We start from the raw sequence: 13,845 nt of genomic DNA on the forward strand, positions 1-13,845 counted from the left end.
GTGTTTCACATATAATATGAATATTTCTATTTAATTGTGACGTTACCAAATTATTTAGAAACTTACTTGACATGTACTAAGAGTTATTTTATTTTTCTTACCTTTTGTTTGAAATTTAAACCTTCAGTTTTATTGTTCTACGAATAATTATGTATGTAACTATTTTTTTTTTTGTCCAGTTAAGATTATTATTAATGTTTTGTTTGTAGTCATTATGATTCTTCATATTATAAAATATGCTGTAGGTAAAAATTATTATTTGTTTAAAATAAAATAATAAAGCTTACTTTTATGATTCTGTAAAACATTTTTATATTTCATAAAAATAAAATGTTGGTAAAGTAATTATTAATGGTGATCATAAAAATTACTGAATGTTATTGTTTAGTAATCTGTAGTTTTAATATTTATTATGTAAATTTTAAATATTTTTATACAGCGCGTTTTTTTAACTTGACAAACACATTTTTTTTCAGCGCCACCTTGTATTTGAAAAACTTTTAATATATTTGTACTTACACCTGACTACCACAGGTGTATTATACCAATTTTTTCTTACTCAATTGATGAAATGGTGGCAATAGTTGGTTTTAACTATTGAATAAAATTGTCTTAACTGTAGTTATCAACAATAAAAATTTAAAGTTAAAATTTTGGCATTTTGGCAAGTCTCTTTGATTGAAAAGTTACTTGCAGCATATTTTTATTTCTGAAAAATTATGTAGACGGTGCCAGGAGAAAAAAATATTTTCTGTCTTTCTCATATACCTACATCAAAAAAAGATGTAGATGATAAACCAAATTTTTGAAATATACAAATACATACATTTTTTTGTTTTGATAAAACACGGAATTGCAAAATTAAAACCGATGGTTAACAAATTTGGGACTTTGACACAAATTTTGATACTAAACTAATAAAATTTTCGAAATTTTTTACACACTGTGGATAAACAGGATGGAAAATTGAAAATTAACCAAAATAACATAATTTGAATTTGTCGGCATATATAAGTATTTATTGAAAAACTTTTAATGGCATTAAATAGTACACATTTTGAAGTGATTGCAAAAATTTCTTCATTAAAAAATATTAAAAATAGGAGGAAATATGGCTTTTTTCCTACAACACTTACTTTTTAATAACCCCAGAACGACTTATAGGAAATCAGAACCCCAGAAGATAATATCAGTATAAGGACTGCATTTGAAGTGCATGAACAAAGGATTTGTTAAAATTTAATTATATCAAATATTCAATAGTTCACCTTTTGAGGTGCGAATTCTCAATTTTATTTTCACAAAATAAAAGATCCTTCGTTCAGTTTTTCAAAAAACGCAGTTTTAAGATAATTGCTTTTAAAGTTTCCAGTCCAAATTTTTTCGTTTAGAATTAAATTGTTTTAACTTACACCAGTCGTCGATTTCAAGCCCATAAAGGGTACCTTCTGTGTCCTTTGCGTCCTTCAAAATATCGAATTGATGTTGCCTGGGAGCTATCCTACCTTCTCTCCTACTTGCTCCGCACAATTCGAGATCTCTCTAACACTTATAAGTTTGAATGAATGCTACGATGCTTATGAAAATTTGTGGAACAATATACTCGAATAAAAATTTGATTTCTTTGATCAACCCAGCTGTGTGTAACTCTTAAATGTATGCTTTGAAAAATCTGAGAAAATTTAAATTTGAATTCTGAATAAAATAATTATTGTCTTGCAGATCTTAATATTTTACAATGTCAAATATTTGGGTTCTAACTAATGATATTTTTAGTTTTCCGCAAACTTTAAGAAGTTTTCTAAATAATTTGGAAACGCCGCCATGTGTAGAGTTAATCTTTGATACAGTCACGTATAAAAAAGTGTAGCATTTATGAGTCAAAAATTAAGTTAATCAAATTTTTGTATGCAGAAAAGTACTGTGAAAAAAAAAACTCCATCCTAAAATGCGCCAAAATCCTATAGTAGTTCGTGTGCAAGTTGCAGGACGTTGTATTTGTATGCAGAAGAGATTTCGTTTGATGTGAACACGAGTTTCAGTTCAATAGCCTAGGGAGCGTCAGCTTTTGTGTAGTACAAGACCAAAACAACCGTGCAAATCCTACACTTCGTTGCAGGACGCTTCTGAACACAACAGTAGACCTGCACACTAATCTTAATAACAAATCTAGTCATCGAATGAATAATTCATAATTTCATCATCGTAAAACTAGACTGAGATAATATTTAACTAATTTTATTAAATAATAAGGATAGAGTTTTCAGACTTTTCCAATTCAGTAAGTCATTGTAGGGTAAGTTCAAAGGCTCCACAAAACTTAATACATACACTCAATGATTTTGTATAAAACGTACCTTCTTTTCGTCACCTCTTCCTTGTGCTTTTAAATGTTTATTCAATAAGCGGTATCAAATTGAACCTGCATATTGTATTTAAAAAAGGCGACCCACAAGTTATGGACAATTATAGACCTGTCACAATTCTACCTAGCTTTTCAAAAATATTTGAGTACTCATATTTAGAGAGACTGTTAAATTTTTTTGATAAGTCTAATGTTATTACAAGCAGCCAGCACAGATTTCGACCACGAGGTCGACCAATACAGCGATGTATGCTTTTTATCAAAAACTAGTGACCTGCATTGAAGCAGGAGAATGTCCAGTAGGGATTTTTTGCGACTTGAGCAAGGCCTTTGATACTACTTAACTAACTTTAATTACTGATAAAATTATACCACAGACAAAATAGCTAGCGATACGCTATATTGTCTGTAATTATACTCATATGGTATCAGAGGATTCGCATACAACTGGATTGAATCATTTTTAATAAATCGGAAACAATTTGTTAGTCACTCACATATAAATAATAATTTTCAATATAAGATCAATTCAGAGGATAATTATATAGGTACAGGGGTCCCCCATCAGGGGTCAGTTATTAGTCTTCTTCTTTATCTGATATACATACAAATGAGCTGAAGACGGTGATATCAAGTGAAGCTTCTCTAGTAATGTATGCAGACGACACCTCACTGCTTATATAAAAAAAATCACATAAAGAATTGGAGATGGCATGTAACGGAGTATTACAAAAGGTAGCCGACTGGTATAGTTCGAATAACCTTTTTCTGAACAAGAACAAAACGAAAATTATCCGATTCCACAACAGACAAATATAATGTTTTAAGATAAACATTAACATAAATAAACCTGCAATAGATTTCGTGGATCACACGAAATTTTTGGGTATTATCATTGACGAGTGTTTAAGCTGGAAGACGCAGTGTGCAAACCTAACTACAAAACTAAATTCGGTGTGTTATTTATTTAGAAATATGTATGAAACCGATCTTATCTAAAGAACAACTAATATGTTTATACCATGCACAGGTAGGATCACGAGTGGGTTATGGAGTAATCTTTTGAGGTAACTCCTCCCTGGCTTCGGATGTGTTTATAGCACAAAAGAGAATTTTAAGATGTGTAGCTGACGTTTCTAGATATTATTCGTGTAGAAATATATTTAAAAGTTGTAAGATTCTAACGCTTACTGGAGTTTTTATTTATGAATTGTGTATGCATGTTTTTAAGAATATTGCTGACTATAAATTAATTAAAGATGTTCATAATGTTAATACTAGGCAAAAAAATTAATTTTATTTACCATTTTGTAAATATACTTTATCTCGCAATTCACCATACCTATGTTGTATTTAGAATTCCTATACAGTTATTGTAATTGTCTAACGGAAAATAAATTTATTATTATTATTGACATTACTGTGTCTTTTTTATCTTTTCACTCAAAGTTAAATGCACTAGATCCCTTACCCTCGTTCTCCTCCAGACATTCTCGTCGTGGTTAACAGAAAATAAAAAAGCATGAAACGAAAATATGTATTGTTTAATGAATGTCCTGAATATTTTAAATTTTGTGAAAACGATAATTATGCCAGAATAAAAAAAAGAGAGAAAACAAATTTTAATAAACAATAAATATTTTCTTTGGAATTCTATTTTATAAGGTGCTCAAAATGGTCACCATTTACCCTCCTGACAGTAATGAATTCGCTGACCAAAATTTTGTAGCAAATCTAAAAGGGTGTTGGGAGGAATAGTGGACATTTCATGTTTTATCCTTTCCTGCAACTGTTCGATATTTTGCGGCCTATTTTTGTAGACTATATTTTTTATGTGTCCCCACAGAGAAAAGTCAAGCAGGGACATATCGGGAGACCTAGATGGCCATTCAATTGCCGTCTGCGTCCAATCCGTTTATAATGAAAAGTTTCATCTAGATATGCCCTTACCACAGGTCCAAAATGTGGAAAAGTCCCATCCATCATGTTGACACCATATTTGTTCTGTCGGTAAATTGTTCTGCAATAATCGTCTAAGCTCTCAAAAAATATATTCTTGCAAAGGTAATAAATATCGTACAGAGGTCAAATTTCTTTATAAAATTGGACCCTAAGACGTGCCCACCAATAATGCCACACCAAACATTTACTTTCTGTGGCCGTTGGGTGTGAATTTCCTTCATCCAAAGTGGATTTTGGTCTGACCAATACCTACAGTTGCGTCAGCTTACGTGCCTATTTCAACAAAATTTAGAATTGTCAGAAAACAATACGAGTATATGGGTTACAAAGTTGACATTTTCGTTTAATTTATCCATAATAACTTCGCAGAACTCTACGATCATAATCGTTTTCAGTCAATTCTTGTAACAAATTAATTTTATATGGATGTAATTTTTTCCGTTTGCAAATTTTTTGAATGGAATATTGACTCATGATTTAAAGCCCTCTGTTGTGTCAAATTTATTGGATTTTGCACCACATCTAACACATTACATTCAAAGAATTTTCTTCATTGTAACTTACTGGTTTTCCACTTTTTCATCGATCTGTAACACCTCCAGTTTCATGAAAACGCTGCAATGTTTTTGAAACGGTTGATTTAGAAATACGTTCCACTATCAGGATGCAATTTATGAAAAATATCCACTACTTCGTCACAACTTCGACTTCTATCACCATAACCTATGATCATTAAAACTTCAGTAAGTACGCTCGGTTTCACTTAAACGCCATTATTGCGAGAAAATTATTCACACTGAAAGTATTTTTGGCATGTGTTGTCAAGATAATCACTTTTAGACAAAAGAACGATACGGCGTTGTTATGGAGCTAGAAACTTTCAATGGTAACTTGATCAGGGATGGGCGGGCAGACAATGTCGACGTAGACAATACAATTGTTTACGCGTAGACAATGATCTAGATGAAGACTTAATTTGGAAGAGTCGACAATGTAGACAATGTCGACAATGTCAACAATTAAGAAACTCTCAAAACTAGAAAAAGGTGTGGTAGGTATGTACCTCAAAAAAAGAATTTCGTAAGGCTGTAACTCGTGATTCTTGCAAAAAAAGAAAAATTGAAAATTTGGAATTTGGAAAAGTACCTACCTATCACAACCATCTATAAAAAAAATGTATGAACCGAGTACAAAAGATCAAACAATATCTGCCGAGAATTCACGAGAAAAAAAAGTGTGTCTCGCTTGATGCTCCTCGATAGTTTTAGGTCAGGTCAGATTGACCAAATTTTTTTTTTCTATAAAATCTCTAAATAAAGATATGTCGCATATATTCTTTAATGAAAATTTTATCATTTTTAAAGTCAGCAACAATTTGGAATATCTGATTAAGTTTTAAGAACACTTTGTGTAGATATTTTAGTTTAGTTAGAACACGTTAATTTTATTTTTTCTAAAGGTGTTAGAGTTACAGAAATTAATAGAAAAAATTTTTATTAAATATTTCTACTAATTTATAATATAGGTACCCTTTCAAAATAATTTTTGTTTCAATCCTAGATCATATTATGTAAATATATAAGATCTAAGATTTTAATACAGATCATATAGAGCTGAGCTTTTCAATAAACGATAAATGGTAACATATTTCTGTAAATATTTGCAGAGGCACAAGATAATGTTTTTTATTGCATTTTCTCAAACTAAATATTATGTGTATTTATTGGTATATGTACCTCTATACATATATGAGTATTATATATATTCCCTAGTTTTCACTTAATGAGGTCACGAATGGAGACTAAAATTTTAAAATTAAATAAACTGTTTTTTACTGACTGTCTTAATTTATATATTTATATAATTTTTTTTATAATAATTTTTGTTTTAAAAAATATAAAAAAATATATATTAAGTATACAAAAATGAAAGTTTTCACTTTCATTTCGATTGAAAGAAAATACCCCATTATAAAAATACATAATTAAATAAAATAAAACTTTATTCTTTAAAATTGTTTAACAAGTGTATAATAACATAATCATCAACATTATTGGTAGTTAAAAAAAGTAACGAAAAATAAATAATGTATTCAAAACTTAAAAAAAATAGGTTGCAGTCAGAAGATTGGTTGAAGGTTTAATTTATAGAACATTTTGTATTATTTAATTGTCAAGCTTTCAAGGCTTTTAACTTGAGATTAAATTATAAAACTGTGAAATTTTAACCAATTTAAAAATTATTCTAAAATTAACACATAATTGTCAAGAATGTCAAGTCACCATAAATTGTCAAATGTTTGTATAAAAGAATTGATTTACTTAGAAGGACTGAAAAATATTAAGTATATTCTTTAAGCAAACCCTCAACCAACTTTCTAACTTCAACCCTAAATTAACTTGATATTTTTTTGGTCAATTTCTATGTCTATGTTCTATGTTTACGTCCGCTCATTTTATGTTTATGTAAAAACAGCCAAACAGAAAAAGCTGAGTGATGAATTGAGTACAGCACAAAATAGATCATACGTAAATGTAACGCAAATATAATATAGGTTAGATTAAACTGAAATTACAGCGCAAACTCCGCTTTGTCTACGTTGTCTACATAGTCTACGTTGTTTACATAGTCTACGCGAAGTCTACACGTAGACGTCGACAATTAAAGTCGACGCGTAAACGCCCATCCCTGAACTTGATGGACTACAAACTTAATGGACTAAAATATTTTTTTATACTTTATGAGAACATGACTTTCAAAGTTCGGTATGTCGAAAACGGTTAATTTAGGTACATGCTGTGCTATATGAATTCTGTTTAGAATTTCGAGTAGAATTGAAATAAGGAATAATATAAAGGGTGTTCCATTAAAGAGAAAGCAACTTTGTTTCGTCATGACTTTTTGGCCGATTCTGTATACTTAATTTTTCTTTATTGTAACAGATATTAGAAAACCTTAAAACGTTTACGTCTTATGATTTTTCGATAGCTATCTTACTTTAGTAGATAATCGACCGTTTCCATACTTATTAGCACCCTGTATATTACGCTTACACTCAACTCTTTAGAGAAGATATTAGAGCCGAGTCGAGATTAAGCTAGGACTAAAGATTTTTTTCATACAACTCTCCATTTTTCAGGGAGATCTTGATAAATTCCGGCAGCCGGGCGTCTTTGTATTTTTCTTCATTGGAATTAATGCGCTCCGGCTTAGCTTCCTCTGCGAGGGGTCGAATCGGGATTGTAACGACTTCATCTGGTGGGGACCGGCGAAACATGAGGGCAATTTATATTAGGAAGATACTACTAATGCACACTCTTGTAATTCAGATTTTTTTGGAACGCCGGATGGATGTCTTTAATTTTTTCTCTTAGACAGATATCAACATGGATTTAAAATAAACTGATGTAGTTTCAACTTGTTTTTTAATGTTTGTGTACAACACACACTGTCATTGGAGAATGTGATGACAAACGTTGAGGTATATCGCAAAGTGCAATTATCATTAGTAGATTCTAATAATCTAAACTATAATTTTATGGTTTATGACTACCATAACGTTTACGTTGAGGACCAGTTTTAAAAACAAATCATGGACGCTTATCTGTAATACACCGCGTCAAAATTTCATTATAATATACAAGATGGTTTTAAAGTTAGAAGTCTAAAATTCTAAGTATGTCTTTCCGAAGTCAGCTGAACTTGTATAAAAACGTCTAGCAATAAAATTTAATGCGTTTCATAGCCGTCCCTAGAAAAGTTTTCTGCTAAAGGTAAAAAATTATAATAATTTGTATATAATATGTAGAAAATTTCTATTATATGTTCATTTGATCAGTAACATAGGTATATTAATTATTTAGGTATGTCCTCAAACAATTTTATTATATTGATGGTAAATTTCGTTTTGTTCCGTTTCAAAAGGTCTCCAAAATGCCATGTTGTAATAATATTAGTCAACAAAATCTCGCTCTTATTTCTCCCTTTCGCAATTGTAATATGAATAATTAATAGAAGGTGCCTACAATAAATTAAAATCACCTGAATCGCACCAAATTCCGCATTGCTGCACTGCACTGCTAGGCCATTTGTTGACAATCGAATTAATGGCCAGGTGGCCCAGTGCGGCTGTGTTTGTGCCGCGTTTGCCCGCGCGCTCATTGTTCAACTGGGCTACTAAACCTGTATATGATGGCTAAATAAAAATGGGAACAAGTTTTTCAAATATTTCAATGCCGAGTTGCTGCGTCAGCGACCGAACCTGGTATCCTCTTGGTTCTTCAATTGAGATCGGAAAGACTATACCCATTGTTTCCTTAGGAAGAATATTGCTGACAGATTAATAATTACTTACCGACCACCCGGCATGTGTACAATTATGAAAAGGGCAATGTGCAATTTTCATTAATAATGTCGACAGGGCATTTTAGATCATAAATCCAAGGCCTTATGAAACTTCAAAAAATAAAAAGTATTTATCCTATGGATCTTTTATTTTTGAGGAACAGGGCGTCAAAGATGATGTCCATCTTTTCCAAAAAAAAAAAAAAACAGTGTACTGCAAATCAGTTTATGGGGCTGTTAAATACGTCAGTGTTATTAGTTTTTGACCATCCGTTAGAGGTCGCCAGTTACTACCTTTCCTAGTGACACTGTGTGGGTGAAGAGCGATGATCCCGCTCCATCCGAGGTCATATATCCAGACAAGACAAAGGCGCTGAAGGCCATTATATGACAAAATTGTTTTTAGGTTTCGTCCTTTACAGTGTATGTCGTATATTACACTGTAGAATTTCACTTTACACAAAAAAGGTACTCCTGTTAAAATCGCTAAAAATACTCTTTTTTTACGAAATTTGGACTTGAGGTCCCCAAGCAACTTATACACCTTAATATACAAGGTGTACGTACAGAAATGAATGGACCGTACTTCAAGGCTAGCTTCCTTGGATAATTTAATTTTTTATACCCGGTAACTGCGAAAGGTTGGGAAATCTCGAAGCTGGTGGCCAAAATAAATCGATTGAGCCAAATATGCCTTATGCAAATGGTGCTGGTTTCAAAGATACAGGGCGTTCAATGTTGGAATTTTATTTTGAAATTTCTCAATAATTTTGAAAACTGTCTGAGTTGGCACTATTATGTTTAATTAGTTTAATTTAAGGATTAAAAGATACTTAGAAACGATGGCTCAATCGGCTTATTTTGGCCACCAGAATCTCCTGCTTTGAAATTTCCGAACCTTTCGCAGACACCCTGTATAATTCAATGAAATTTGGTATGGGGAACTTTTTGGTATAGTCGTATAAGAATATTGGCGTTTATATCTTCAAGCGGATCAAGTTATGTTAAAATGGAATAAAATAATGATTTTGACAAAATGTCAGCGTCAAAAACTTATATATATATATATATCAAATTTCAGTGCATTCCTTATTATTTTAGAAAAGATATGGCTAAAATCTGATTTTAAAAACTTGTCTTTGACTCTCAAAAACAATATACTTTAGTTTCGTGATTCATAGGCAAATAATCGTATTATTTCTTCATGTCCTGTCGGCTTTTGAACCTTTTCCCAAAACACTCTGTAAGGTGTATGTATTTAAATAAAACTAATTTAATTAATAACTTCATAACCCGTTTGCCGATCGTATTAAAATTTGGCACATTTATTTGGACTATTATGGCGTATTATTTCTTAAAGCTTTAGTCAAATCGATATACTGGGTGGTAGTTTTCTCCGGTTACCTCTTCCTTCTAGAGGTCAAAATTTTTACGGTGGTCGTATTTTTTTTAAACAGACAGCAACATTGAAAAAGTCGTTTTATTAAAAAAAAAATGGTATCTTGAAAAAATCGCCTACAGAAAGCTATTCTTGAGAAAAATGGCATTATTTGCAATTCTGTATGTTTCGGTTTGCGTAACAATGTCACAGATTTAAAATTTTAAGTTCAGTAGGCGATGAAAACAAGATGTTGATTACTGTGGCTATCAGGTAATGTCATTACGGTCGTGTTTCTTTAGGATTCTTATCACTCCACACATGCAAATGAAAATTTACAACTCCATTCCTGTAAAACAAGATTTGTCGGTACAAAACTATTTTTGAAGCAAATTATCTTCTGCGAAGCCATTCACCACCCAGTCGCAAAATTGTAAACGGGCGTTGGGATCTAAATTTCTTCTTCTTGAGCAGAAGTTACTGAATGAAATGTCCGAAGAAGTTGCTTTTTAAAAGTTTTGTGAACATTAGTTTTACCTATATTTAATTGTCTTGATACACTGAGGACACTTCACAATTTACATGTGAGGAGTGATAAGAATCTTAAAGAAACACGACAATAATGACATTACCTGATAGCCACATCAATCAACGTCTTATTTTCATCTACTGAACTCAATATAAAATAAATAGTATTAAATCCGCGACACTGCTACGCAAACCGAAACGCACAGACCTGCAAATAATGCCATTTTTCTCAAGAATGGCGATTTTCTCAGGGGACAATATTTTTTTTAAATGGAACGACCTTTTCAATGTTGCTGTCAGTTTTAAAAAATACGACCACTGTAAAAGTTTTGACATCTGAAAAGGAGAGGTAACCGGAGAAAACTATCTCCCAGTATATCGATTTGATTAAAGCTTTAAGAAATAATACGCCATAATAGTCCAAATAAATGTGCCAAATTTTAACGCGATTGGTAAAAGGCTTATGAAGTTATTAATTAAATTAGTTTTAATTTTGACAACTTTGAAAACCTGTAACTCAAAAACCAAAAGTTTTTATTTAACTTTTTTTTTCGTAGATTGTATATTTATCGTTGTGAATATGCAGTCAAACGTTATCGGTGAAATTTGCGGACACCCTGTATGTACGATCCGTCACCACACAACAATTTGAATAACCGATATTTTATGCAAAAGAGCAATTTTAACACAATAAAATGAGAGATAATTAAACTATGGATTTTTATCTAATATGAATGTCAACGTTCGTTGATAATATCTTTATCTGTTAACGAGATCTCTGATTTTTGCGTCACGTACTTACGGTTCTTTAAGGCATCTGCATCCTGAAAGCTGTGCTGTGCTTTGACGTGTCGACCAAACTGGAGCTACGCACCAAAAACGGTGAGAAATCGGCACAGCGTGCCTTGCTGACACAGCACAACTATAGGTGTGCTTTTGACTTATAATAACAAGTCGTAATAGCCTTCTATGTACAAATTATTAAATTATACAAATATAAAAACGTACCAACATAAATTCTTGGATATTTCTTTTTTGTAGTTATTTGATCTTGTCTATTTTATTTGTACCTGATATAAAATTTCCGAAGCTAATTTTTGAGCATTTTATAACTCTGTGTGGTAGTAAACGAAAAGTTATACGATCACTAATAGTGTTCCTTTTGTTTCAGGTGAGGAAACCCTATTCTCTCCGCTATGGCTACGAGAAAATCCAAAGTTTACGAGCAACGGTAAGGCAGAAATTAAAATTAAACGGGTTTAGAGTCTCGTCGGGATTGGAATTTAATAACGGTTAGCGTGGACGCGCCCCTTCGTGGATTTTCCCGGATTCTATACGAATTACCTTTATTAGTTAGGCCGAGTTCCTCCGTTGCGCCATCATCGTTGAATCCGTTTGCTTCGCTGAGAAATTCGTTTGTGTGGGGAAGCTCAAATAAATAATATAGTAATAGTAAAGGGTTGTGCAATTTTTCTTTTGGAATTGACAGTTAAAATGAGATGTGGTAAAAAAACATAACAGTGTGAAATTTTACACTGATGTAGATGGAATTAACCATCTAAAATGGACATACAAGACATATTCGTCATTTTGTAACCAAAAACAGTGTAAAAATTATGTCTGTAACGTATATTTCATCACTCCCAACAAATAATTTCTTCACCAAGTGAGTACCTTAAGGAAGATCGGGTCCTACGAAAAAATGCAGCCAATTTCGTATTATTGAGATCATACTTTTTTATAATGCGAAATCAAATTCTGTAAATTATTCTCGAACTGTTTATCGATTTGTTTTTGTTTTTAATTAATGTCAAAAATTTGATAATTTAACATAGGTTCTTATGGGCAATGCTATTATACATATCCTTACAATAGAATTACAGGTGAAAAAAAAGCAAATGGTATATACAGGGTGATTCATTAACAATGGGTAAATCGAAAGTTGAAAATACTACACATGAAATGGTGACCATTGGCGCAAACATGTTGATAGTTTTGGAAATACCGGGTGTTAAAAGTTAACATTTTAAATCGTTTTTTGCGATTATTCTGAAAATATGTAGGTTAGGAACTTGAAAATTTGTGAAACTATATTTTTTAAGCGACAAATGACATGCGTTTTGCAATTTCAGCGTTGCTGATAGAAGGCGCCACTTATAACAAATTTTACCGAAAATTTAGTTAATAACTTTTTACCTTGTATGTCTAACATGAAACTTGATTCAAAACCTGAAAGAGCAATCATTATTCCATTAATTATGTACTCTTGTTTCATGTCGGTATCTCGATCCGTTTTCGAGAAAAATTGATTTAACGAACACTATGTTTTGATAATACGAGAAATTAAAACCGAAACAAACTAAGTGTTTCTTCATGTTATTACAACAAATAGCAATAAAACAAATGAAATGCGTAATAATGATTTAAAGTAATTGTTCGAAGAATCCACCGTTGACACTGATAGCTTTACACAACGTTTTCTGAGAGATCTTCGAGTATGAAACAATATATTGGGATTGCGCGTCTGACTTTGTTGGCAGCAATTTGTATTCTTTGACACAACTCTTCATGCAAACCAATAGATTCTTTGTAAACTATATCTTTCATTCGAGACTAAAAATAAAAATCAAAAGGATTGAAGTCCGGAACTTCTGGGTGGCCAAGCAAAAATTCTGCCACGGCTTGAAGAAGTTATTCTTTATTTAAGAAGAGACATGTGGTCATGCACGACGGAGCTCCACCGCATTTTTCTCGGCCAGTGCATGCATAAAATATACAGACACAGAGATGCAAAATCGCCAAATCGCCGAAGTCACCATGTCAGCATTAAATGGTGAAATAACATAAAAAAACAAAGAAACACTTGCTTGGTTTGCCTTTAAATTCCCCGAATAACAAAAAAAAAGGTTCCTTAAATCGATTTTTCTCGAAAACGGATAGAGATACCGAAACGAAACAAGAATACATAATTAATGGAAAAATGATTGCTCTTTCAGATTTTCAATCAAGTTTCTTGTTAGAAATACAGAGTAAAAAGTTATTAACTAAATTTTCGGTAAAATTTGTTGCAAGTGGCGCCCTTTATGAGCAACGCTGAAATTGCAACACGCATCTTATTTGTCGCTTAAAAAAATATAGTTTCACAAATTTTCAGATTCCTAACCTACATATTTTCAGAAAAATCGCAAAAAAAAACGATTTAAAATTTCAACTTTCATCGCCCTGTATTTCCGAAACTATCAACTTTCGGATAAGGCATGTTTGCGCC

General features: G+C 31.9%; 1 protein-coding gene across 1 annotated transcript in view; it reads left to right on the forward strand.

Annotated features, from left to right (window-relative positions):
* Window positions 1-13,845, forward strand: part of LOC108904288 (transmembrane protein 47) — a 422,552-nt gene that overhangs the window by 329,858 nt on the left and 78,849 nt on the right. The gene's annotated exons all lie outside the window — the stretch shown is intronic.

Source organism: Anoplophora glabripennis, unplaced genomic scaffold (assembly GCF_000390285.2).
Source record: "Anoplophora glabripennis isolate ALB-LARVAE unplaced genomic scaffold, Agla_2.0 scaffold145, whole genome shotgun sequence".
Lineage (NCBI taxonomy): Eukaryota > Metazoa > Arthropoda > Insecta > Coleoptera > Cerambycidae > Anoplophora > Anoplophora glabripennis.